At 42.1% G+C, this 25860-nt stretch overlaps 16 non-coding genes across 16 annotated transcripts; all 16 read right to left on the bottom strand.

The window, feature by feature from the left end:
• Positions 1-4506: 4506 nt before the first annotated feature.
• Positions 4507-4580, bottom strand: TRNAI-AAU (transfer RNA isoleucine (anticodon AAU)). The gene has a single exon. It is a non-coding gene; the product is annotated as a tRNA-Ile (tRNA).
• A 2197-nt stretch (positions 4581-6777) lies between these two features.
• On the bottom strand, positions 6778-6851 carry TRNAI-AAU (transfer RNA isoleucine (anticodon AAU)). Its single transcript has one exon. It is a non-coding gene; the product is annotated as a tRNA-Ile (tRNA).
• Positions 6852-7659: 808 nt separating this feature from the next.
• Positions 7660-7733, bottom strand: TRNAI-AAU (transfer RNA isoleucine (anticodon AAU)). The gene has a single exon. It is a non-coding gene; the product is annotated as a tRNA-Ile (tRNA).
• A 1105-nt stretch (positions 7734-8838) lies between these two features.
• On the bottom strand, positions 8839-8912 carry TRNAI-AAU (transfer RNA isoleucine (anticodon AAU)). Its single transcript has one exon. It is a non-coding gene; the product is annotated as a tRNA-Ile (tRNA).
• Positions 8913-9715: 803 nt separating this feature from the next.
• TRNAI-AAU (transfer RNA isoleucine (anticodon AAU)) lies at positions 9716-9789 on the bottom strand. Its single transcript has one exon. It is a non-coding gene; the product is annotated as a tRNA-Ile (tRNA).
• Positions 9790-10599: 810 nt separating this feature from the next.
• Positions 10600-10673, bottom strand: TRNAI-AAU (transfer RNA isoleucine (anticodon AAU)). The gene has a single exon. It is a non-coding gene; the product is annotated as a tRNA-Ile (tRNA).
• Positions 10674-11784: 1111 nt separating this feature from the next.
• On the bottom strand, positions 11785-11858 carry TRNAI-AAU (transfer RNA isoleucine (anticodon AAU)). The gene has a single exon. It is a non-coding gene; the product is annotated as a tRNA-Ile (tRNA).
• Positions 11859-13563: 1705 nt separating this feature from the next.
• TRNAI-AAU (transfer RNA isoleucine (anticodon AAU)) lies at positions 13564-13637 on the bottom strand. The gene has a single exon. It is a non-coding gene; the product is annotated as a tRNA-Ile (tRNA).
• Positions 13638-14481: 844 nt separating this feature from the next.
• TRNAI-AAU (transfer RNA isoleucine (anticodon AAU)) lies at positions 14482-14555 on the bottom strand. Its single transcript has one exon. It is a non-coding gene; the product is annotated as a tRNA-Ile (tRNA).
• Positions 14556-17104: 2549 nt separating this feature from the next.
• On the bottom strand, positions 17105-17178 carry TRNAI-AAU (transfer RNA isoleucine (anticodon AAU)). Its single transcript has one exon. It is a non-coding gene; the product is annotated as a tRNA-Ile (tRNA).
• Positions 17179-18526: 1348 nt separating this feature from the next.
• On the bottom strand, positions 18527-18600 carry TRNAI-AAU (transfer RNA isoleucine (anticodon AAU)). Its single transcript has one exon. It is a non-coding gene; the product is annotated as a tRNA-Ile (tRNA).
• A 1322-nt stretch (positions 18601-19922) lies between these two features.
• TRNAI-AAU (transfer RNA isoleucine (anticodon AAU)) lies at positions 19923-19996 on the bottom strand. Its single transcript has one exon. It is a non-coding gene; the product is annotated as a tRNA-Ile (tRNA).
• Positions 19997-20799: 803 nt separating this feature from the next.
• TRNAI-AAU (transfer RNA isoleucine (anticodon AAU)) lies at positions 20800-20873 on the bottom strand. Its single transcript has one exon. It is a non-coding gene; the product is annotated as a tRNA-Ile (tRNA).
• Positions 20874-21854: 981 nt separating this feature from the next.
• On the bottom strand, positions 21855-21928 carry TRNAI-AAU (transfer RNA isoleucine (anticodon AAU)). Its single transcript has one exon. It is a non-coding gene; the product is annotated as a tRNA-Ile (tRNA).
• A 1017-nt stretch (positions 21929-22945) lies between these two features.
• TRNAI-AAU (transfer RNA isoleucine (anticodon AAU)) lies at positions 22946-23019 on the bottom strand. The gene has a single exon. It is a non-coding gene; the product is annotated as a tRNA-Ile (tRNA).
• An 807-nt stretch (positions 23020-23826) lies between these two features.
• On the bottom strand, positions 23827-23900 carry TRNAI-AAU (transfer RNA isoleucine (anticodon AAU)). The gene has a single exon. It is a non-coding gene; the product is annotated as a tRNA-Ile (tRNA).
• Positions 23901-25860: the final 1960 nt, after the last annotated feature.

Below are 25860 nucleotides of genomic sequence, written 5' to 3'. Positions count from 1 at the left end.
CTGGGACAGCACGCCCCGATGCCCGTGTTACTTGCATCTGTATCGAGCAAGAAGGGTTGTGAAAAATCTGGGTAATTCAACGGCGGAGCCCCCACCAAAGCATTCCGGAGGGCGCGAAAAGCAGCCTCCTCCTCCGGCCCCCAATGAAACCTGACTCCCTTGGACGTCAAGGCATGCAATGGTTTCGCAATCGTAGCGAAGTCAGCCACAAATCGTCGATAATACGACGCGAACCCAATGAAACTCCTGACCTCTCCCACCGAGGTGGGAGTCGGCCAGGAGCTGACGCATTCCGTTTTGGCGGGATCAGTGGATATTCCCGAGCGCCCAACAATGTGACCCAAATATCGCACCGATTCGCGGAGTAAATGGCACTTCTGCAGTTTAAATTTCAAATTGGCAGCTCGCATTTTGAGAAAAACAGCACGCAACCTCTGGAGGTGTTCCTCGAAGGATCTGCTAAAGACGATGACATCGTCTAAGTAAATCAAACACGAATCCCATTGCAAACCTGCCAAGACCAATTCCATTAACCGCTGAAAAGTTGCCGGCGCAGAATGTAAACCCATCGGCAAGCGGTTAAATTGGAAGAGACCTTGCGGTGTACGAAAAGCAGTCTTAGGTTTTGACTCGTCATCCAGAGGAAGCTGCCAGAATCCAGATAGCAAATCGAGGGTGGAAAAGAATCGCGCCCCCGCCAAGGCATCGAGCGACTCATCCATTCGAGGAAGCGGGTACGCATCTGCCACAGAGATTTTGTTCAGACGCCGAAAGTCGACACAAAACCGCAGTGAGCCGTCGTGTTTTTTCACCAAAACGATCGGCGCGCCCCACGGGCTGTTGGAAGGGGAAATGATATCGGCGGCTAGCATGTCATCAACAGCCGATTTGACATGATCCTTTTCGGCGGGACTCAACCGAAAGGGATTTTGGCGGATTGGCGCGCTGTCACCCGTGTCAATATGGTGTCGCAGCAATTTAGTACAACCAATATCAAATTTGTGTTGACTAAAAACGTCAGCAAATTCGCTCAGGAGAACTCGCAGCTGCGCGCGCTGCGAGTCGGACAGGTCCACTGAACCCGCGCAAAGCGCATCCAGCCATCCGTCATCACAGTCCGAATGCGGTCGCGACGGAGGATCGGTGGATACCTGACCCACGAGTGGTTCCTCATAGGGTACCGGCGTTGCGTGTGCAAGCACGGTCCCTTGAGGAACCACGGCCGTTCGCGATCCCACATTAAAGACTGCAATGAAGGGGTCCCCATCCCCTCTCACCATGGTCTGAGCCGCGAGCAAATCGGGTCCATTTACCCCGGCCCGAGATGGTCCTAACAAGACCCCCCGATCCGCAACCCCTTCATTAAACGGCCGACGCAACCTAAGAGGGACGAGCATCTGAGCCCCCGGAGGTATGCGCACGGTTTTTGTCACGAGCGCCTGCACGGTGGCAAACGCCCGACGCTCCGTGGTGGGGGAAGACAAAAATGTAACGCGTCGGCCCGATGGGAGCTCAATGCACCCCTGGTCAATCAGGATACGGATGGGCATTTTGGCCAAGAAATCCGTCCCCAACAGGCACGGAACCGCGAGTGAGGAGGAAACCAAAACAGGCCCGGATAATCTAATGTCTCCAATGCAGATAGTGGTGCGGATTTGGCCAATAATGCCCAGCGAGCCCCCGTTAGCGGCATAGCATGGCACGTCAACGGGGAGCAAGGGACGACTTTGAACGGGAAGAATGTTATAAATCAAATCAGATATAATGGTCGCCGATGCCCCTGTGTCAATTAAAATCCGCACCTCTACCCCATCAATGTGACCGACCACGACCGATGATCCCGCCGACGCAGCAACGACACGATGGGCGAGCTCCGACCACTGACCCGGTTGGAGCGCTCGCCGCATTACAGAACAATCGCGCGCGACGGACGGGGAATTTGGAGCCCTGTTTAGTTGAGCGCGTGAGTGTGTGTCGGATGTGTGCGTGGGCCAAACGTGTGAGGTGCCGCGACTCGCCGTATTTCTCTGCTGGAGCTTGGGAGGAGACGGCGTGGCGTCCGGACGAGGTGTCGCCCCGCGCTGACGGGGAGCCCGGCATCCTGAGGCAACGTGGCCTTGCAGGCCACAGTGGTAGCAGCGTGTGAGCGCCCCCGATGTCCTGGGCTGCTCCTGGCGGCTCGGTCCATTCCGAGCCTGCGGTGCCGCCGATCTCCATTCCCCTCGCCGCTCCACCCCGCAGACCTCCTCCGATGGGAGGGCGGTAGCCGCCATGGCATGGCCGGCCGCCCCCTTTGCCGCCTTTCGACGTAGGGACCGCAAGCCCCCGTGGATGTGGCGCGCGACCAGCAGGGACGACATCTCCGCGTCGTCTTGAGCCAGGACGTTGACGTCCAGCTCATCAGCGAGTAGCAGCAGCTTCTCAGCCACCATGGCATCCACTCCTTCCTCGTCCATCCTTGGAAAAGCAGCCTTCGCCAGGGCCAGGAGAGCCGTCCGGAAGGCCAGGGGCGATTCGTTGGCGCCCCGACGCCGATCGTGGAACAGCTGCCTGCAGTCCGAAGGCGGCCCATAGACGGCTGACAGCAGCTGCAACGCCAGGTGTAGAGTGGCGCGCTTTTCCCTCGGCGCCGAGGTGAGGGTAGCCAGGGCGTCGTTGTCCAGCATCGCTGGCAGCGCGCGTAGAGCCTCGGCGTCCGACCAGTTCGCCATCTCTTGATGAGCGATGAACCGCCTCTTGAAACCGCCCCAGTCTCCGTCTGCGCTTACGAATTCTTTAAGAGGCGGCAGACGCTGTTGTAAGGCGGCGTCCGTGGCTGCAGAACGCTCTCCGTCGCTCCCCGCCGATGATACAGTGTGGGCAGGCTGTGAGCATGGCATCGCCGGTCGCTCTGATGTTGACGCGCCGGCCGGTGTTGATGATGTCACGGCTTGTGCTTGGCGCTCAGCAGACACGTGACGCGGCCCGGCCCCGCCCTCCGCTCGCACTGTAGCGATGGCGGGAAATTTGACCGCGAGCCACGTCGGGGTGGCGGGAAACGTTGCCCCGCGTCGGCTGCCGTCGTCGACCCGCGCTGCTCCTCCAGCCCCCAGCCGCGTGATCTCCTCCAACGCGGCGGCCGCGGCGTAGAGCAGGTCCGCCAGGCGGGAGTGGGCCAGCCGGAGTCCTTCGGCCGACGCATCCCCCCCCTCTTGTCATGGCGGCGCGGGCGTACTCGGCCCCGGCAGCTCCGATCCGACCCCGGCCATCTCTGGTGGTGATTCGGCCGCGGCGTCTTCCATCTCCGACTCCCTGGTACGTGTCGTCCCTCGTGTGTCCATCGTTGGACGTTTTACTTCTGACACCAGATGTAGTAAGTATATGGAGGCTTGACGACAGGATCGGAGGCACACTTATTTATTACACCAACACAGTTATTACAGGTCACTTGGCTACAGGGATTTCTCGACAGCTAACCCCTCTAACCTATACCAATTCCTCCACTACGGGACTAGGGGAGGCTATCTGTCCCAGCTTGGTTAAGCTGGGATCCCGGCTCCCTGAGTCACCAGACCAGCTTCGTCTGGGCTCTCGGGGCCACGCCACCGGCTTGCCCTGGTCGGCCCTTATAAGGACAGCGAGCCAGGGGAGCTCTGGGGCCTACACTAGCAGATCTTCCGTCTTCTCTGGTTAAAGCTGAGTCCCGACCTCGAGCCCTCGAGCTCATCACCTTTTATAGGACTCGCCCCCGAGGGGGGGCCCGTGGGGGATACACATGCGGACGTCGGTGCGAGCGCCACCCTTGTGTACGGCCGTAACCCCGCCCCTTGTGTTTGTTGGCCATCCGTGGCCATGCATAATCACACCTCAACATTCGTAGCCATGCGCAATTACACCTCTACACAAGCAAGCAAGTGAACTTAATATAAAGGATTTAAAAATGGAAACGAAAACCCGATAAACTGAGAGGAAATCAATGAACTAAGCGAGAACCCCAATTAAAAACAATGAAAATTAGAAAGATGCAAGAAAATGATATGTAGATCTAAAAACTGATAAAGAAACACATTTTATTTATACTTTTAAAATAAAGAAACTGAGAGGATAAACTAAAAACTTGGAAGAGAGCCCAAACATTGAGAGGAAACACCAAGTAACAACAAGGTAATTCAAGCAAGTGTGTGGGAAGTCCAAGGCAGTGATGTAAACAACACAAACTGCAAAGGAACTCTAAAAATCCAAGACATGAAAAGAAAAGTAAAGAAAATTCGAACAAACTGATTGATGCACCCAAGAAATTGGGACATATTCCCAGGAAACTAAAATCCCGTGCCAAAAAGTGAAAACAAAATCCAAGAAACAGAGGCAAAACCAAAGCGACGGTGCTGCAGACCGAGAAAAAAACTGATTGATGTTCCGTGAAATGAGAAAAACTGAAAACCTGCCAAGAAAAAGACCCAAGAAGCAGAGAGAGAAAGCATCAAGAGCTCAAATGTCATTGAATTTTTAAATGGAAAGAACAGCAGCTGGCCAGTATGGGGATCGAACCCAGGACCTTGGCGTTATTAGCACCACGCTCTAACCAGCTGAGCTAACCGGCCACCTCGATTTGGCTTTTGCAAGATATCCCTCATGTGAGCACGTGCAAATGCTTTTCAAACGTGTCGCTCAGAAATTTGGAGAAAGAATGCCGAAAAATGTCAACGAAAACCCGATCAACTGAGAGGAAATCTAATGAACTGAGAGAGAAACTCAATTAAAATCAATGAAAATTAGAAAGATGCAAGAAAAGGAGAGGTAGACCTAGAAACTGATAAAGAAACACATTTTATTAATAGGTTTAAAATGAAAAACTGAGGATAACCAAGAAACTGGGAAGAGAGCCCAAAAAAACGTCCGAAACGTCGTGATTTAATTTATTTTAACTTTTTTACCTACGTGACTTTACCGAAAAAAACAGAGAGTATGAATCCTTGCAGTCACGAAAACTTCAAATCTAGAATTAGTGCCAAAAAATTGAGACGAAACACCAAGTACCAACAGAGTAAGTCAAGTTCAAGTTCATGTACTAGGTGTAGCCCTGTGAGCCATTCGGCTCTTCAATCGGGTGCAACCGCAACAAACAGAAAACAAAAACATGAACAAGAAAACATCTTAAAGTGAAAATGTGACTAAGTGCAAACGGAAAATCCAAGAAAAGACAGCATAATATTGCAGAAAAAACACCGTACACCAACGCTGTGTGCAAAAATCCCAGTGGGATGCAACTCAAACAACAACAACAACCACAAGACAACTTAGATTATAGCCATCAGTCTTACTCCGGACTACAACAAACACACATGGTCAAGCAAGTGTGTGGCAAGTACAAGTCAGAGGTGTAAACAAACACAAACTGCAAAGGAACTCTAAAAATCCAAGAGATGCAAACAAAAAAATTTGGAGAAAATTCGAACCAACTGATTGATGGACACAGAAAATTGGGAAACACTCCCAGGAAACTAAGATTCTGCTCCAAAAAGTGAAAGGAAATTACAAGAAACCGAGGCAGAATCCTAAGGGATGGTGCGGCAAACCGAGAAAACTTGAGAGATATTCCGTGAAATGAGAAAAATGAAAACCTGCCAGGCAAACCAAATAAAGACGAGAAAGCATCAAGAGCTAAATTTTCATGAATTTTTTTAAAAATGGAGGAAAACAGCAGCTGGCCAGTATGGGGATAGAACCCAGGACCTTGGCGTTATTAGCACCACGCTCTAACCAGCTGAGCTAACCGGCCACCTCGATTGGGCTGGTGCAAGATATCCCTCATGTGAGCACGTGCAAATGCTTTTTAACAGTGTCGCTCACAAATTGAGAGAAAGAATGCCGAAAAATGTCAACGAAAACCCGATCAACTGAGAGGAAATCCAATAAACTGAGAGAGAACCCCAATTAAAAACAATGAAAATTAGAAAGATGCAAGAAAAGGAGAGGTAGACCTAGAAACTGGTAAAGAAAACCATTTTATTCTTAGGTTTTAAATGAAAAACTGAGGATAACCAAGAAACTGGGAAGATATCTTCTTGGTTTTTTCGGTAAAGTCACGTAGAAGGGAAGTAATAAAATAATAAAAAATAAAACATAATAAAATAATTCTCACGACGTTTCGGCCACAACGCAAGTAGCCGTCCTCAGGTGAAACCAGGTCTGTCGAGGCGACAGCGTCTGAATGAAACAGCACAAGTGCTTGGAGCATATATATATAAGCTGGGTTGGAAGGGGGGGGGGAGGGGGCGCCTTGACAAAAGAATTTGCATATCAAGAGGAATCCAGCATACCCATAGGAAATGCAGGTATGTGATTAGTACTACTTGTGTAAGTGCATTATGCAGGATTAGCAGCATCCAAGGGAGGGGATATGGGAAATGCAGATATGTGATTAGTACTACTTGTGTAAGTGCATTATGCAGGATTAGCAGCTTCCAAGGCAGTGGTGTAAACAAACACAAACTGCAAAGGAACTCTAAAAATCCAAGCGATGGAAAGAAAAAAGGAGAGAAAATTCGAGCAAACTGATTGATGGACCCAAGAAATTGGGACACATTCCCAGGAAACTAAGATTCTGCTCCAAAAAGTGAAAGGAAATTCTAAGAATCAGAGGCAGAATCCTAAGGGATGGTGCGGCAAACCGAGTAAACTTGAGAGATATTCCGTGAAATGAGAAAAATGAAAACCTGCCAGGCAAACCCAATAAAGATGAGAAAGCATCAAGAGCTAAAATTTCATTAATTTTTTTAAATGGAGGAAAACAGTAACTGGCCAGTATGGGGATCGAACCCAGGACCTTGGCGTTATTAGCACCACGCTCTAACCAGCTGAGCTAACCGGCCACCTCTCTTTGACTGGTGCAATATATTCTTCATGTGAGCACGTGAAAACGCTTTTCAACAGTGTCGATTAGATATTTGGAGAAAGAATGCCAAAAAAATGTCAACGAAAACCTGATAAACTGAGAGGAAAACCAATTAACTGAGAGAGAAACCCAATTAAAAACAATAAAAATTAGAAAGATGCAAGAAAAGGAGAGGTAGACCTAAAAACTGATAAAGAAACACATTTTATTTATAGTTTTAAAATAAAAAAAAACTGAGGATAACCAAGAAACTGGGAAGAGAGCCCAAAAAAACGTCCGAAACGTCGTGATTTAATTTATTTTAATTTTTTTACCTACGTGACTTTAACGAAAAAAACAGAGAGTATGAATCCTTGCAGTCACGAAAACTTCAAATCTAGAATTAGAGCCCAAACATTGAGAGGAAACACCAAGTAACAACAGAGTAAGTCAAGAAAGTGTGTGGGACATCTAAGACAGTGGTGTAAACAAACACAAACTGCAAATAAACTCTAAAAATGCAAAAGATGGAAAGAAAAAAAAACAAGAGAAAATTCGAACAAACTGATTGATGCACCCAAGAAATTGGGACATTCCCAGGAACCTAAGATTCTGCTCCAAAAGTGAAAGGAAAGTACAAGAAACAGAGGCAGAATCCTAAGGGATGGTGCTGCAAACCGAGAAAACTTGAGAGATATTCCCTGAAATGAGAATAATGAAAACCTGCCAGGCAAACCCAATAATGCTGCGAAAGCATCAAGAGCTAAATTTTCATTAATTTTTTTTAAATGAAGGAAAACAGCAGCTGGCCAGTATGGGGATCGAACCCAGGACCTTGGCGTTATTAGCACCACGCTCTAACCAGCTGAGCTAACCGGCCACCTCGATTTGACTGGTGCGAGATATTCTTCATGTGAGCATGTGCAAATGCGTTTTAACAGTGTCGCTCAGAAATTGAGAGAAAGAATGCCGAAAAAATGCAAATGAAAACCCGATCAACTGAGAGGAAATCCAATGAACTGAGAGAGAAACTCAATTAAAATCAATGAAAATTAGAAAGATGCAAGAAAAGGAGAGGTAGACCTAGAAACTGATAAAGAAACACATTTTATTAATAGGTTTCAAATTAAAAACTGAGGATAACCAAGAAACTGGGAAGAGAGCCCAAAAAAACGTCCGAAACGTCGTGATTTAATTTATTTTAATTTTTTTACCTACGCGACTTTAACGAAAAAACAGAGAGTATGAATCCTTGCAGTCACGAAAACTTCAAATCTAGAATTAGAGCCCAAACATTGAGACGAAACACCAAGTACCAACAGAGTAAGTCAAGTTCAAGTTCATGTATTAGGTGTAGCCCTGTGAGCCATTCGGCTCTTCAATCGGGTGCAACCGCAACAAACAGAAAACAAAAACATGAACAAGAAAACATCTTAAAGTGAATATGTGACTAAGTGCAAACAGAAAATCCAAGAAAAGACAACAAAATATTGCAGAAAAAGCACCGTACACCAACGCTGTGTGCAAACATCCCAGTGGGATGCAAGTCAAACAACAACAACAACAACCACAAGACAACTTAGATCAAGGCCATCAGTCTTACTTCGTACTACAACAAACAAACATGGTCAAGCAGGTGTGTGAGAAGTCCAAGGCAGTGGTGTAAAAAAACACAAACTGCAAAGGAACTCTAAAAATCGAAGAGATGGAAAGAAAAAAAAGGAGAAAAAATTCGAACAAACTGATTGTTGCACCCAAGAAATTGGGACACATTCCCAGGAAACTAAGATCCTGCGCCAAAAAGTGAACAGAAATTACAAGAAACAGAGGCAGAATCCTAAGGGATGGTGCTGCAAACCGAGTAAACTTGAGAGATATTCCGTGAAATGAGAAAAATGAAAACCTGCCAGGCAAACCCAATAAAGATGAGAAAGCATCAAGAGCTAAATTTTCATTGATTTTTTTAAATGGAAGAAAACAGCAGCTGGCCAGTATGGGGATCGAACCCGGGACCTTGGCGTTATTAGCACCACGCTCTAACCAGCTGAGCTAACCGGCCACCTCTCGTTGACTCGTGCAAGATATCCTTCTTGTTAGCACGTGCAAATGCTTTTCAACAGTGTCGCTTAGATAATTTGAGAAATAATGCCGAAAAAATGTCAACGAAAACCCGATTAACTGAGAGGAAAACCAATTAACTGAGAGAAAAACCCAATTAAAAACAATGAAAATTAGAAAGATGCAAGAAAATGAGTGGTAGACCTAAAAACTGATAAAGAAAAACATTTTATTTATAGTTTTAAAATGAAAAAAACTGAGGATAACCAAGAAACTGTGAAGAGAGCCCAAAAAAACGTCCGAAACGTCGTGATATAATTTATTTTAAATTTTTACCTACGTGACTTTGACAAAAAACCAGAGAGTATGAATCCTTGCAGTCACGAAAACTTCATATCTAGAATTAGAGCCCAAAATTGAGAGGAAACACCAAGTAACAACAAGATAAGTCAAGCAAGTGTGTGGGAAGTCCAAGGCAGAGGTGTAAACAACACAAACTGCAAAGGAACTCTAAAAATGCAAGAGATGGAACAAAAAAAAAGGAGATAAAATTCGAACAAACTCATTGATGTCGCCAAAAAATTGGGAAAGATTGCCAGGAAACTAAGGTTTTGCTCCAAAAAGTGAACGAATATTACAAGAAACAGAGGCAGAATCCGAAGGGATGGTGCTGCAAACCGAGTAAACTTGAGAGATATTCCTTGAAATGAGAAAAATGAAAACCTGCCAGGCAAACCCAATAAAGATGAGAAAGCATCAAGAGCAAATTTTCATTAATTTTTTTAAATGGAGGAAAACAGCAGCTGGCCAGTATGGGGATCGAACCCAGGACCTTGGCGTTATTAGCACCACGCTCTAACCAGCTGAGCTAACCGGCCACCTCTCTTTGACTGGTGCAATATATTCTTCATGTGAGCACGTGAAAACGCTTTTCAACAGTGTCGATTAGATATTTGGAGAAAGAATGCCAAAAAAATGTCAACGAAAACCTGATAAACTGAGAGGAAAACCAATTAACTGAGAGAGAAACCCAATTAAAAACAATAAAAATTAGAAAGATGCAAGAAAAGGAGAGGTAGACCTAAAAACTGATAAAGAAACACATTTTATTTATAGTTTTAAAATAAAAAAAAAACTGAGGATAACCAAGAAACTGGGAAGAGAGCCCAAAAAAACGTCCGAAACGTCGTGATTTAATTTATTTTAATTTTTTTACCTACGTGACTTTAACGAAAAAAACAGAGAGTATGAATCCTTGCAGTCACGAAAACTTCAAATCTAGAATTAGAGCCCAAACATTGAGAGGAAACACCAAGTAACAACAGAGTAAGTCAAGAAAGTGTGTGGGACATCTAAGACAGTGGTGTAAACAAACACAAACTGCAAATAAACTCTAAAAATGCAAAAGATGGAAAGAAAAAAAAACAAGAGAAAATTCGAACAAACTGATTGATGCACCCAAGAAATTGGGACATTCCCAGGAACCTAAGATTCTGCTCCAAAAAGTGAAAGGAAAGTACAAGAAACAGAGGCAGAATCCTAAGGGATGGTGCTGCAAACCGAGAAAACTTGAGAGATATTCCCTGAAATGAGAATAATGAAAACCTGCCAGGCAAACCCAATAATGCTGCGAAAGCATCAAGAGCTAAATTTTCATTAATTTTTTTTAAATGAAGGAAAACAGCAGCTGGCCAGTATGGGGATCGAACCCAGGACCTTGGCGTTATTAGCACCACGCTCTAACCAGCTGAGCTAACCGGCCACCTCGATTTGACTGGTGCGAGATATTCTTCATGTGAGCATGTGCAAATGCGTTTTAACAGTGTCGCTCAGAAATTGAGAGAAAGAATGCCGAAAAAATGCAAATGAAAACCCGATCAACTGAGAGGAAATCCAATGAACTGAGAGAGAAACTCAATTAAAATCAATGAAAATTAGAAAGATGCAAGAAAAGGAGAGGTAGACCTAGAAACTGATAAAGAAACACATTTTATTAATAGGTTTCAAATTAAAAACTGAGGATAACCAAGAAACTGGGAAGAGAGCCCAAAAAAACGTCCGAAACGTCGTGATTTAATTTATTTTAATTTTTTTACCTACGCGACTTTAACGAAAAAACAGAGAGTATGAATCCTTGCAGTCACGAAAACTTCAAATCTAGAATTAGAGCCCAAACATTGAGACGAAACACCAAGTACCAACAGAGTAAGTCAAGTTCAAGTTCATGTATTAGGTGTAGCCCTGTGAGCCATTCGGCTCTTCAATCGGGTGCAACCGCAACAAACAGAAAACAAAAACATGAACAAGAAAACATCTTAAAGTGAATATGTGACTAAGTGCAAACAGAAAATCCAAGAAAAGACAACAAAATATTGCAGAAAAAGCACCGTACACCAACGCTGTGTGCAAACATCCCAGTGGGATGCAAGTCAAACAACAACAACAACAACAACAACCACAAGACAACTTAGATCAAGGCCATCAGTCTTACTTCGTACTACAACAAACAAACATGGTCAAGCAGGTGTGTGAGAAGTCCAAGGCAGTGGTGTAAAAAAACACAAACTGCAAAGGAACTCTAAAAATCGAAGAGATGGAAAGAAAAAAAAGGAGAAAAAATTCGAACAAACTGATTGTTGCACCCAAGAAATTGGGACACATTCCCAGGAAACTAAGATCCTGCGCCAAAAAGTGAACAGAAATTACAAGAAACAGAGGCAGAATCCTAAGGGATGGTGCTGCAAACCGAGTAAACTTGAGAGATATTCCGTGAAATGAGAAAAATGAAAACCTGCCAGGCAAACCCAATAAAGATGAGAAAGCATCAAGAGCTAAATTTTCATTGATTTTTTTAAATGGAAGAAAACAGCAGCTGGCCAGTATGGGGATCGAACCCGGGACCTTGGCGTTATTAGCACCACGCTCTAACCAGCTGAGCTAACCGGCCACCTCTCGTTGACTCGTGCAAGATATCCTTCTTGTTAGCACGTGCAAATGCTTTTCAACAGTGTCGCTTAGATAATTTGAGAAATAATGCCGAAAAAATGTCAACGAAAACCCGATTAACTGAGAGGAAAACCAATTAACTGAGAGAAAAACCCAATTAAAAACAATGAAAATTAGAAAGATGCAAGAAAATGAGTGGTAGACCTAAAAACTGATAAAGAAAAACATTTTATTTATAGTTTTAAAATGAAAAAAACTGAGGATAACCAAGAAACTGTGAAGAGAGCCCAAAAAAAACGTCCGAAACGTCGTGATATAATTTATTTAAAATTTTTTACCTACGTGACTTTGACAAAAAACCAGAGAGTATGAATCCTTGCAGTCACGAAAACTTCATATCTAGAATTAGAGCCCAAAAATTGAGAGGAAACACCAAGTAACAACAAGATAAGTCAAGCAAGTGTGTGGGAAGTCCAAGGCAGAGGTGTAAACAACACAAACTGCAAAGGAACTCTAAAAATGCAAGAGATGGAACAAAAAAAAAGGAGATAAAATTCGAACAAACTCATTGATGTCGCCAAAAAATTGGGAAAGATTGCCAGGAAACTAAGGTTTTGCTCCAAAAAGTGAAAGAATATTACAAGAAACAGAGGCAGAATCCGAAGGGATGGTGCTGCAAACCGAGTAAACTTGAGAGATATTCCTTGAAATGAGAAAAATGAAAACCTGCCAGGCAAACCCAATAAAGATGAGAAAGCATCAAGAGCAAATTTTCATTAATTTTTTTAAATGGAGGAAAACAGCAGCTGGCCAGTATGGGGATCGAACCCAGGACCTTGGCGTTATTAGCACCACGCTCTAACCAGGTGAGCTAACCGGCCACCTCTGTTTGAGTGGTGCAAGATATCCTTCATGTCAGCACGTGCAAATGCGTTTTAACAGGGTCGCTCAGAAATTGAGAGAAAGAATGCCGATAAAATGTCAACTAAAACCCGAAAAACTGAGAGGAAAACCAATTAACTTAGAGAGAAACCCAATTAAAAACAATTAAAATTAGAAAGATGCAAGAAAAGGATAGGTAGACCAAAAAACTGATAAAGAAAACATCTGGCCAATATGGGGATCGAACCCGGGACCTTGGCGAACAAGAAAACATCATAAAGTGAATATGTGACTAAGTGCAATCATAAATTCCAAGAAAAGACAGCAAATATTCCAGAACAAACACCATACACCAACGCTGTGTGCAAAAATCCCAGTGGGATGCAAGTCAAACAGCAACAACAACAACCACAAGACAACTTAGATTATAGCCATCAGTCTTACTCTGTACTACAACAAACAAACATGGTCAAGCAAGTGTGTGGGAAGTCCAAGTCAGAGGTGTAAACAAACACAAACTGCAAAGAAACTCTAAAAATCCAAGAGATGTAAAGAAAAAAATTTGGAGAAAATTCGAACCAACTGATTGATGGACACAGAAAATTGGGACACACTCCCAGGAAACTAAGATTCTGCTCCAAAAAGTGAAAGGAAATTACAAGAAACAGAGGCAGAATCCTAAGGGATGGTGCTGCAGACTAAATAAACTTGAGAGATATTCCGTGAAATGAGAAAAATGAAAACCTTCCAGGCAAACCCAATAAAGATGAGAAAGCATCAAGAGCTAAAATTTGTGATGTTTTTAAATGGAGGAAAACAGCAGCTGGCCAGTATGGGGATCGAACCCAGGACCTTGGCGTTATTAGCACCACGCTCGAACCAGCTGAGCTAACCGGCCACCTCGATTGGGCTGGTGCAATATATTCTTCATGTGAGCACGTGCAAATGCTTTTTAACAGTGTCGCTTAGATATTTTGAGAAAGAATGCCGAAAAAATGTCAACGAAAACCCGATAAACTGAGAGGAAACCCAATTAACTGAGAGAGAAACCCAATTAACTGAGAGAGAAACCCAATTAACTGAGAGAGAAACCCAATTAAAAACAATGAAAATTAGAAAGATGCAAGAAAAGGAGAGGTAGACCTAAAAACTGATAAAGAAACACATTTTATTTATAGTTTTAAAATAAAAAAAACTGAGGATAACCAAGAAACTGTGAAGAGAACCCAAAAAACGTCCGAAACGTCGTGATATAATTTATTTTAAATTTTTTACCTACGTGACTTTAACAAAAAAACCAGAGAGTATGAATCCTTGCAGTCACGAAAACTTCATATCTAGAATTAGAGCCCCAAAATTGAGAGGAAACACCAAGTAACAACAAGATAAGTCAAGCAAGTGTGTGAGAAGTCCAAGGCAGAGGTGTAAACAACACAAACTGCAAATAAACTCTAAAAATGCAAAAGATGGAAAAAAAACAAGAGAAAATTCGAACAAACTGATTGATGCACCCAAGAAATTGGGACATTCCCAGGAACCTAAGATTCTGCTCCAAAAAGTGAAAGGATATTACAAGAAACAGAGGCAGAATCCGAAGGGATGGTGCGGCAGACTAAATAAACTTGAGAGATATTCCGTGAAATGAGAAAAATGAAAACCTTCCAGGCAAACCCAATAAAGATGAGAAAGCATCAACAGCTGAATTTTCATAAATTTTTTAAATTGAAAGAAAAAATTGCAGCTGGCCAGTATGGGGATCGAACCCAGGACCTTGGCGTTATTAGCACCACGCTCTAACCAGCTGAGCTAACCGGCCACCTCTGTTTGACTGGTGCGAGATATTCTTCATGTGAGCACGTGCAAATGCTTGTCAACAATCGCTCAGAAACTGGGAGAAAGAATTCCGAAAAATGTCAATGAAAACCCGATGAACTGAGAAGACAACCAATGAACTGGGAGAGAAACCCAAATAAAACCATGAAAATTAGAAAAATGCAAGAAACTGAAAGGTAGGCCTAAAAAACTGATAAAGAAACGTATTTTATTCATAGTTTTAAAATGAAGAAACTGAGAGGATTAACGAGAAACTGGGAATAGAGCCCAAATATTGAGAGGAAACACAAAGTACAACAGGGTAATTTCGGTTAAGTCACGTATAAAGATAAAATAATAAACTAAATAATAGCATACTACGACGTTTCGATTGCAACACAAGCAATCATCATCAGGTATAAAACAAATAGCAACAACAATCTAACCAGAAAACAAAACTGACACCTTTTTACAAGGAGTCATGTTTGCATAGACTGCAATACCTGCAGTCATAATACAAACAAAAAAACATAGGCGCATTTTGGCGTCATCTGGTCCAACCCATGTGAGACTAGGCTCTAAGGAAAGCTGTCTCGGGTGTGGACCAATCAACTTCAAGGACAGTGCATACATTATCAGAGTTGTGTTTTTAGTTTGTATTATGACTGCAGGCATTGCGGTCTATGCAAACATGACTCCTTGTAAAAAGGTGTCAGTTTTGTTGCCAGATAGAAGGGTAAAAAACCAATTATCATATTTTTACTGGCAAATGAGGTTCCCATAGTGTATCTAACCAGAAAACTACAGATAGACTGTCTATAGTTTTTTTGTTGCTATTTCTTTTATACCTGATGATGATTGCTTGTGTTGCAATCGAAACGTCGTAGTATGCTATTATTTAATTTATTACTTTATCCTTATACGTGACTTAACCGAAAGAACCAAAGAATAATTCCTGCAGTCACGAAAGTTCCAAAATTGAGATTACCACAGGGTAAGTGAAGCAAGTGTGTGGGAAGTCCAAGGCAGTTGTGTAAACAAACACAAACTGCAAAAGGAACTCTAAAAAATCCAGATGCAAACAAAAAAACTGAAAGAAAATTCGAACAAACTGATTGATGTACCCAAGAAATTGGAGGACAATCGCACGAAATAAAAAATCTGCGCCAAAAAGTGAAAGGAAAATCCAAGAAACAGAGGCAGAAACCGAAGAGACGGTGCTGCAGACCGAGAGAGACTGAGGGATGTTCAGTGAAATGAGAAAACCTGCCAGGCAAACCCAATAAAGATGAGAAAGCATCAAGAGCAAAATTTTCATGAATTTTTTTAAATGGAGGAAAACAGCAGCTGGCCAGTATGGGGATCGAACCCAGGACCTTGACGTTATTACCACCACGCTCTAACCAGCTGAGCTAACCGGCCACCTCGATTTGGCTGGTGCAAGATATCCCTCATGTGAGCACGTGCAAATGCTTTTCAACAGTGTCGCTCAGAAATTTGAAGAGAGAATGCCGAAAAAATGTCAATGAAAACCCGATGAACTGAGAGGAAAACCAATTAACTGAGAGATAAACCCAATTAAAAGCAATGCAAAATATAAATCCAAGAAAAGGTTAGGTAGACGTAAATACTGATCAAGAAACACATTTTATTTATAGTTTTTCAATGAAAAAACTGAGGATAACCAAGAAACTGGGAAGAGAGCCCAAATATTGAGAGGAAACACAAAGTACAACAAGGTAAGTTAAGCAAGTGTGTGGGAAGTCCAAGGCAGTTGTGTAAACAAACGCAAACTGCACAGGAACTCTAATAAGTATAACCCGTAAAAACAAAGTTTTTCACTATAAATCCTTTATATGCGTCTCAGCGAACTTAATATAAAGGATTTAAAAATACATTCGCCTGTGGAGGACGCGGGGATCGATCCCGCGACCTTTGGCATGGGAAGCGAGGGCGCTACCAACTGCGCTACTCCACCACGGCCTGTGGAGGGGTTACGCTCTGGGCTCTTACACTGTGACGTTCAGCCAAAGCCATGAATGCGTTCTATTTGAATATATGTAAAATAATTTGTATTTGCCTAAAAAGTGTAAAATTTGGGGAATTTTCTTTCACAAACAATAATTTTCTGGCACAACGAGTCTGTGTGCAAAATGTCAGCTCGATTGGATCACGGGAAGTGGGTTAAAAAACGACCGAAAGATTTGCACGGTCCTAAGCAAGCAAGCAAGCACGCGAACTTAATATAAAGGATTTAAAAAAATACAGGAGAGGCAAACAAAAAATTTAGAGAATATTCGAACCAACTGATTGATGGACACAGGACATTTGGACACATTCCCAGGAAACTAATTTTCTGCTCCAAAAAGTGAAAGGAAATTACAAGAAACAGGCAGAAATCTAAGGGATGGTGCGGCAAACCGAGAAAACTTGAGAAATATTCCTTGAAATGAGAAAAACTGATAACCTGCCAGGAAAAAACCCAAGAAGCTGAGAGAGAAGTCATCAAGAGCTCAAATCTCTTTAAATTATTTAAATGGAGAAAACAGCAGCTGGCCAGTATGGGGATCGAACCCAGGACCTTGGCGTTATTAGCACCACGCTCTAACCAGCTGAGCTAACCGGCCACCTCTCTTTGACTGGTTCGAGATATTCTTCATGTGAGCACGTGCAAATGCTTTTCTACACTCGCTCAGAAACTGAGAGAAAGAATTCCGAAAAATGTCAATAAAAACCCGATAAACGGAGAAGAAAACAAATGAACTGGGAGAGAAGCCCAAATAAAAACCATTAAAATTAGAAAAATGCAAGAAACTGAAAGGTAGACCTAAAAAAATGGTAAAGAAACGTATTTTATTCATAGTTTTTAAATGACAAAACTGAAAGGATAACCAAGAAACTGGGAAGAGAGCCCAAATATTGAGAGGAAACTCAAAGTACCAACAGGGTAATTTCGGTTAAGTCACGTATAAAGATAAACTAATAAATTAAATAATAGCATACTACGACGTTTCGATTGCAACACAAGCAATCATCATCAGGTTTAAAACAAATAGCAACAAAAATCTAACCAGAAAACAAAACTGACACCTTTTTACAAGGAGTTATGTTTGCATAGACTGCAATACCTGCAGTCATAACACGAACAAAAAAACATAGGCTCATTTTGGCGTCATCTGGTCCAACCCATGTGAGACTAGGCTCTAAGGAAAGCTGTCTCGGGTGTGGACCAATCAACTTCAAGGACAGTGCATACATTATCAGAGTTGTGTTTTTAGTTTGTATTATGACTGCAGGCATTGCGGTCTATGCAAACACGACTCCTTGTAAAAAGGTGTCAGTTTTGTTGCCAGATAGAAGGGTAAAAAAACAATTATCATATTTTTACTGGCAAATGAGGTTCCCATAGTGTATCTAACCAGAACACTACAGATAGACTGTCTATAGTTTTTTTGTTGCTATTTGTTTTATACCTGATGATGATTTCTTGTGTTGCAATCGAAACGTCGTATGCTATTATTTAATTTATTACTTTATCTTCATACGTGACTTAACCGAAAGAACCAAAGAATAATTCCTGCAGTCACGAAAGTTCCAAAATTGAGATTACCACAGGGTAAGTGAAGCAAGTGTGTGGGAAGTCCAAGGCAGTTGTGTAAACAAACACAAACTGCAAAAGGAACTCTAAAAAATCCAGATGCAAACAAAAAAACTGAAAGAAAATTCGAACAAACTGATTGATGTACCCAAGAAATTGGAGGACAATCGCACGAAACAAAAAATTCCGTGCCAAAAAGTGAAAGGAAAATCCAAGAAACAGAGGCAGAAACCGAAGAGACGGTGCTGCAGACCGAGAGAGACTGAGGGATGTTCAGAGAAATGAGAAAACCTGCCGGGCAAACCCAATAAGCTGAGAGAGAAAGCATCAATGAGCTCAAATCTCTTTGATTTCTTTAAATGGAGGAAAACAGCGGCTGGCCAGTATGGGGATCGAACCCAGGACCTTGGCGTTATTAGCACCACGCTCTAACCAGCTGAGCTAACCGGCCACTTCCGCTAGACTGGTGCAAGATATTCTTCACGTGAGCACGTGCAAATGCTTTTCAAAAGTTTCGCTCAGAAATTTGGAGAAAGAATGACGAAAAAATTAACCCGTAAAAACAGAGTTTTTCACTATAAATCCTTTATATGCGTGGCGGCTAGAGTCCTCTCGTCCTCTGGCTTGAGATGGCTGCCACCTATGGGTCAGATGATTGCTTGTCACCATTAAGCAATTGGTAATTACATATAAAAAATTTTTCCTAAAAAGTGTAAAATTTAGGAAAAATTTTTTCACGAAAATTAATTGCCACGCACAACAAATCTGTGTGCAAAATGTCAGCTCGATTGGATCACGGGAAGTGAGTAAAAAAACGACCGAAAGATTGACACGGTCGTAAGCGCGCAAGCAAGCAAGCGAGTGAACTTAATATTAAGGATTTAAAAATGTTAACGAAAACCCGATAAACTGAGAGGAAATCCAATAAACTAGGAGAGAACCCCAATTAAAAACAATGAAAATTAGAAAGATGCAAGAAAAGGATAGGTGGACCTAAAATCTGATAAAGAAACACATTTTATTTATACTTTTAAAATAAAGAAACTGAGAGGATAAACAAAAAACAAGGAATAGTGCCCAAACATTGAGAGGAAACACCAAGTAACAACAAGATAGGTCAAGTTCAAGTTCATGTATTAGGTATAGCCCTGTGAGCCATTCGGCTCTTCAATCGGGTGCAACAGCAACAAACAAAAAACATAAACATGAAGAAGAAAACATCTTAAAGTGACTATGTGACTGAGTGCAAACAGAAAACCCAAGAAAAGACAGCAAAATATTGCAGAACAAACACCATACACCAACGCTGTGTGCAAAAATCCCAGTGGGATGCAAGTCAAACAGCAACAACAACAACCACAAGACAACTTAGATCAAGGCCATCAGTCTTACTTCGTACTACAACAAACAAACATGGTCAAGCAAGTGTGTGGGACGTCCAAGGCAGTGGTGTAAACAACACAAACTGCAAAGGAACTCTAAAAATCGAAGAGATGGAAAGAAAAAAAAGGAGAAAAAATTCGAACAAACTGATTGTTGCACCCAAGAAATCGGGACACATTCCCAGGAAACTAAGATTCTGCTCCAAAAAGTGAACAGAAATTACAAGAAACAGAGGCAGAATCCTAAGGGATGGTGCTGCAAACCGAGTAAACTTGAGAGATATTCCGTGAAATGAGAAAAATGAAAACCTGCCAGGCAAACCCAATAAAGATGAGAAAGCATCAAGAGCTAAATTTTCATTGATTTTTTTAAATGGAAGAAAACAGCAGCTGGCCAGTATGGGGATCGAACCCAGGACCTTGGCGTTATTAGCACCACGCCCTAACCAGCTGAGCTAACCGGCCATCTCTGCTTTGCTGGTGCAAGATATCCTTCATGTGAGCACGTGCAAATGCGTTTCAACAGTGTCGCTCAGAAATTGAGAGAAAGAATGCCGAAAAATGCAAACGAAAACCCGATCAACTGAGAGGAAATCCAATGAACTGAGAGAGAAACTCAATTAAAATCATTGAAAATTAGAAAGATGCAAGAAAAGGAGAGGTAGACCTAGAACTGATAAAGAAAACCATTTTATTAATAGGTTTAAAATTAAAAAACTGAGGATAACCAAGAAACTGGGAAGAGAGCCCAAAAAAACGTCCGAAACGTCGTGATTTAATTTATTTTAATTTTTTTACCTACGTGACTTTAACGAAAAAACAGAGAGTATGAATCCTTGCAGTCACGAAAACTTCAAATCTAGAATTAGAGCCCAAACATTGAGAGGAAACACCAAGTACCAACAGAGTAAGTCAAGCAAGTGTGTGGGACATCTAAGGCAGTGGTTTAAACAAACACAAACTGCAAATGAACTCTAAAAATGCAAAAGATGGAAAGAAAAAAAAACAAGAGAAAATTCGAACAAACTGATTGATGCACCCAAGAAATTGGGACATTCCCAGGAACCTAAGATTCTGCTCCAAAAAGTGAAAGGATATTACAAGAAACAGAGGCAGAATCCGAAGGGATGGTGCTGCAAACCGAAAAAACTTGAGAGATATTCCCTGAAATGAGAATAATGAAAACCTGCCAGGCAAACCCAATAATGCTGCGAAAGCATCAAGAGCAAAATTTTCATTAATTTTTTTAAATGAAGGAAAACATCAGCTGGCCAGTATGGGGATCGAACCCAGGACCTTGGCGTTATTAGCACCACGCTCTAACCAGCTGAGCTAACCGGCCACCTCTCTTTGCCTTGTGCAAGATATTCTTCACGTAAGCACGTGCAAATGCTTTTCAACACTGTCGCTCAGAAACTGGGAGAAAGAATTCCGAAAAATGTCAATGAAAACCCGATAAACTGAGAAGACAACAAATAAACTGGGAGAGAACCCCAATTAAAAACCATGAAAATTAGAAAAATGCAAGAAACTGAAAGGTAGACCTAAAAAAATGGTAAAGCAACGTATTTTATTCATAGTTTTTAAATGACAAAACTGAAAGGATGAACGAGAAACTGGGAAGAGAGCCCAAACATTTAGAAGAAACACCAAGTACCAACAGGGTAAGTCAAGTTCAAGTTCATGTATTAGGTGTAGCCCTGTGAGCCATTCGGCTCTTCAATCGGGTGCAACCGCAACAAACAGAAAACAAAAACATGAACAAGAAAACATCATAAAGTGAATATGTGACTAAGTGCAAACAGAAAATCCAAGAAAAGACAGCAAAATATTGCAGAAAAAACACCGTACACCAACGCTGTGTGCAAAAATCCCAGTGGGATGAAAGTCAAACAACAACAACAACCACAAGACAACTTAGATTAAGGCCATCAGTCTTACTCTGTACTACAACAAACAAACATGGTCAAGCAGGTGTGTGAGAAGTCCAAGGCAGTGGTGTAAACAAACACAAACTGCAAAGGAACTCTAAAAATCCAAGAGATACAAACAAAAAAATTTGGAGAAAATTCGAACAAACTGATTGATGGACACAGAAAATTGGGAAACATTCCCAGGAAACTAAGATTCTGCTCCAAAAAGTGAACAGAAATTCCAAGAAACAGAGGCAGAATCCTAAGGGATGGTGCTGCAAACCGAGTAAACTAGAGAGATATTCCGTGAAATGAGAAAAATTAAAACCTGCCAGGCAAACCCAATAAAGATGAGAAAGCATCAAGAGCTAAATTTTCATAGATTTTTTTAAATGAAGGAAAACAGCAGCTGGCCAGTATGGGGATCGAACCCAGGACCTTGGCGTTATTAGCACCACGCTCTAACCAGTTGAGCTAACCGGCCACCTCGATTTGGCTGGTGCGAGATATTCCTCATGTGAGCACGTGCAAATGCTTTTTAACAGTGTCGCTCACAAATTGAGAGAAAGAATGCCGAAAAATGTCAACGAAAACCCGATCAACTGAGAGGAAATCCAATAAACTGAGAGAGAACCCCAATTAAAAACAATGAAAATTAGAAAGATGCAAGAAAAGGAGAGGTAGACCTAGAAACTGGTAAAGAAAACCATTTTATTCTTAGGTTTTAAATGAAAAACTGAGGATAACCAAGAAACTGGGAAGATATCTTCTTGGTTTTTTCGGTAAAGTCACGTAGAAGGGAAGTAATAAAATAATAAAAAATAAAACATAATAAAATAATTCTCACGACGTTTCGGCCACAACGCAAGTAGCCGTCCTCAGGTGAAACCAGGTCTGTCGAGGCGACAGCGTCTGAATGAAACAGCACACGAGCTTGGAGCATATATATAAGCTGGGTTGGAAGGGGGGGGAAGGGAGCGCCTTGACAAAATAATTTGCATATCAAGAGGAATCCAGCATACCCATAGGAAATGCAGGTATGTGATTAGTACTACTTGTGTAAGTGCATTATGCAGGATTAGCAGCATCCAAGGGAGGGGATATGGGAAATGCAGATATGTGATTAGTACTACTTGTGTAAGTGCATTATGCAGGATTAGCAGCATCCAAGGCAGTGGTGTAAACAAACACAAACTGCAAAGGGACTCTAAAAATCCAAGCGATGGAAAGAAAAAAAGGAGAGAAAATTCGAACAAACTGATTGATGGATCCAAGAAATTGGGACACATTCCCAGGAAACTAAGATTCTGCTCCAAAAAGTGAAAGGAAATTCTAAGAATCAGAGGCAGAATCCTAAGGGATGGTGCGGCAAACCGAGTAAACTTGAGAGATATTCCGTGAAATGAGAAAAATGAAAACCTGCCAGGCAAACCCAATAAAGATGAGAATGCATCAAGAGCAAAATTTTAATAGATTTTTTTCAAATGGAGGAAAACACATCTGGCCAGTATGGGGATCGAACCCAGGACCTTGGCGTTATTAGCACCACGCTCTAACCAGCTGAGCTAACCGGCCACCTCTCTTTGACTGGTGCAAGATATCCCTCATGTGAGCACGTGCAAATGCTTTTCAAAAGTTTCGCTCAGAAATTTGGAGAAGGAATGCCGATAAAATGTCAACTAAAACCCGATCAACTGAGAGGAAAACCAATTAACTTCGAGAGAAACCCAATTAAAAACAATTAAAATTAGAAAGATGCAAGAAAATGAGAGGTAGACATAAAAACTGATAAAGAAAAACATTTTATTTATAGTTTTAAAATGAAAAAAACTGAGGATAACCAAGAAACTGGGAAGAGAGCCCAAAAAAACGTCCGAAACGTCGTGATATAATTTATTTTAAATTTTTTACCTACGTGACTTTAACAAAAAACCAGAGAGTATGAATCCTTGCAGTCACGAAAACTTCATATCTAGAATTAGAGCCCAAAAATTGAGAGGAAACACCAAGTAACAACAAGATAAGTCAAGCAAGTGTGTGGGAAGTCCAAGGCAGAGGTGTAAACAACACAAACTGCAAAGGAACTCTAAAAATCGAAGAGATGGAAAGAAAAAAAAGGAGAAAAAATTCGAACAAACTGATTGTTGCACCCAAGAAATTGGGACACATTCCCAGGAAACTAAGATCCTGCGCCAAAAAGTGAACAGAAATTACAAGAAACAGAGGCAGAATCCTCAGGGATGGTGCACCAAACCGAGTAAACTTGAGAGATGTTCCTTGAAATGAGAAAAATGAAAACCTGCCAGGCAAACCCAATAAAGATGAGAAAGCATCAGGAGCAAAATTTTCATTATTTTTTTTAAAATGAAGGAGAACAGCAGCTGGCCAGTTTGGGGATCGAACCCAGGACCTTGGCGTTATTAGCACCACGCTCTAACCAGCTGAGCTAACCGGCCACCTCGATTGGGCTGGTGCAAGATATCCCTCATGTGAGCACGTGCAAATGCTTTTTAACAGTGTCGCTCACAAATTGAGAGAAAAAATGCCGAAAAATGTCAACGAAAACCCGATCAACTGAGAGGAAATCCAATAAACTGAGAGAGAACCCCAATTAAAAACAATGAAAATTAGAAAGATGCAAGAAAAGGAGAGGTAGACCTATAAACTGATAAAGAAAACCATTTTATTCATAGTTTTGTAGTGTTGTAAATGACAGATGGATAAACTTCGTAAGGCACACACTGGTTTATTGTCTTTCTTCCGACACATTCCCTATACACACACAGAGGGATATGCGGTTCCTTCACCCGTAGCATAGGGAGGTACAGCCTCCTAACTGGCGGGGACTATTCTCCGTCTACCCGCTACCCTAGCGTCCTCTGGCTCGGACCGAGGGGAGGCCAGCTTGACCCACCGCTGGCTCGGTGGGTCCCCTGACCACATGTCGTGCCGAGCCTCAGCTCTTACAAGAGCTGGGAGGCTTGGTCCAGGCTCATGCCTGCCAGGACATATTCTCCCCTTGACCACTGGTAACACTGAGCCTTAGCTCTTACAAGAGCTGGAAGGCTTGGTCCAGGGTCCTAGCCATCTTGAGCTGGCTCGAGTCTTCGTCTTAGGAGAACTGGCGAGCACTCCCCGCGCTCGCCCTTTTATACCCGTTTGTAACGGTCCTTATCCAATCCCATGCTCCCTCGTGGGACCCTCTGATTGGTTCTCTAGAATCTGTGTTTTCGATCCTCTTTTACCCGAACTGACCCTTGGCCGTTGGTCTGCTGGGAAAGTGTGTTTACGATCCGCTGTCGCCTTTCCCTGACCCCGGCCGTTGGTCCCAGAGCAGTAACACTGCATTGCCCCTCTGATTACACAGTGGCCCGCAGGGTACTGAATAGCGTGTGTCTAGCACCTCTACAGTTTTAAAGTGAAGACACTGAGAGGATTAACGAGAAACTGGGAAGAGAGCCCAAACATTGAGAGTAAACACCAAGTAACACAAGGTAATTCAAGCAAGTGTGTGGGAAGTCCAAGGCAGTGGTGTAAACAAACACAAACTGCAAAGGAACTCTAAAAATTCAAGAGATTGAAAGAAAAAAAGGAGATAAAATTCGAACAAACTGATTGATGGACCCAATAAATTGGGACACACTCCCAGGAAACTAAGATTCTGCTCCAAAAAGTAAAAGTAAATTCCAAGAAACAGAGGCAGAATCGTAAGGGATGGTGCGGCAAACCGAGTAAACTTGAGAGATATTCCGTGAAATGAGAAAAATGAAAACCTGCCAGGCAAACCCAATAAAGATGAGAAAGCATCAAGAGCAAAATTTTCATGAATTTTTTTAAATGGAGGAAAACAGCAGCTGGCTAGTATGGGGATCGAACCCAGGACCTTGGCATTATTTGCACCACGCTCTAACCAGCTGAGCTAACCGGCCACCTCTCGTTGACTCGTGCAAGATATCCTTCTTGTTAGCACGTGCAAATGCTTTTCAACAGTGTCGCTTAGATAATTTGAGAAAGAATGCCGAAAAAACGTCAACGAAAACCCGATTAACTGAGAGGAAAACCAATTAACTTCGAGAGAAACCCAATTAAAAACAATTAAAATTAGAAAGATGCAAGAAAATGAGAGGTAGACATAAAAACTGATAAAGAAAAACATTTTATTTATAGTTTTAAAATGAAAAAAACTGAGGATAACCAAGAAACTGTGAAGAGAGCCCAAAAAAACGTCCGAAACGTCGTGATATAATTTATTTTAAATTTTTTACCTACGTGACTTTACCAAAAAAACTGAGAATATGAATCCTTGCAGTCACGAAAACTTCAAATCTAGAATTAGAGCCCAAAATTTTAGAGGAAACAGCAAGTAACAACAAGAAAAGTCAAGCAAGTGTGTGGGACATCTAAGGCAGTGGTTTA

The sequence above is a fragment of the Lethenteron reissneri genome, unplaced genomic scaffold (assembly GCF_015708825.2).
Source record: "Lethenteron reissneri isolate LAM-NWPU_2019-01 unplaced genomic scaffold, ASM1570882v1 scaffold_1864, whole genome shotgun sequence".
NCBI classification, from domain to species: Eukaryota; Metazoa; Chordata; class Hyperoartia; order Petromyzontiformes; family Petromyzontidae; genus Lethenteron; species Lethenteron reissneri.
This window is presented reverse-complemented; position numbering and strand designations above follow the sequence as displayed.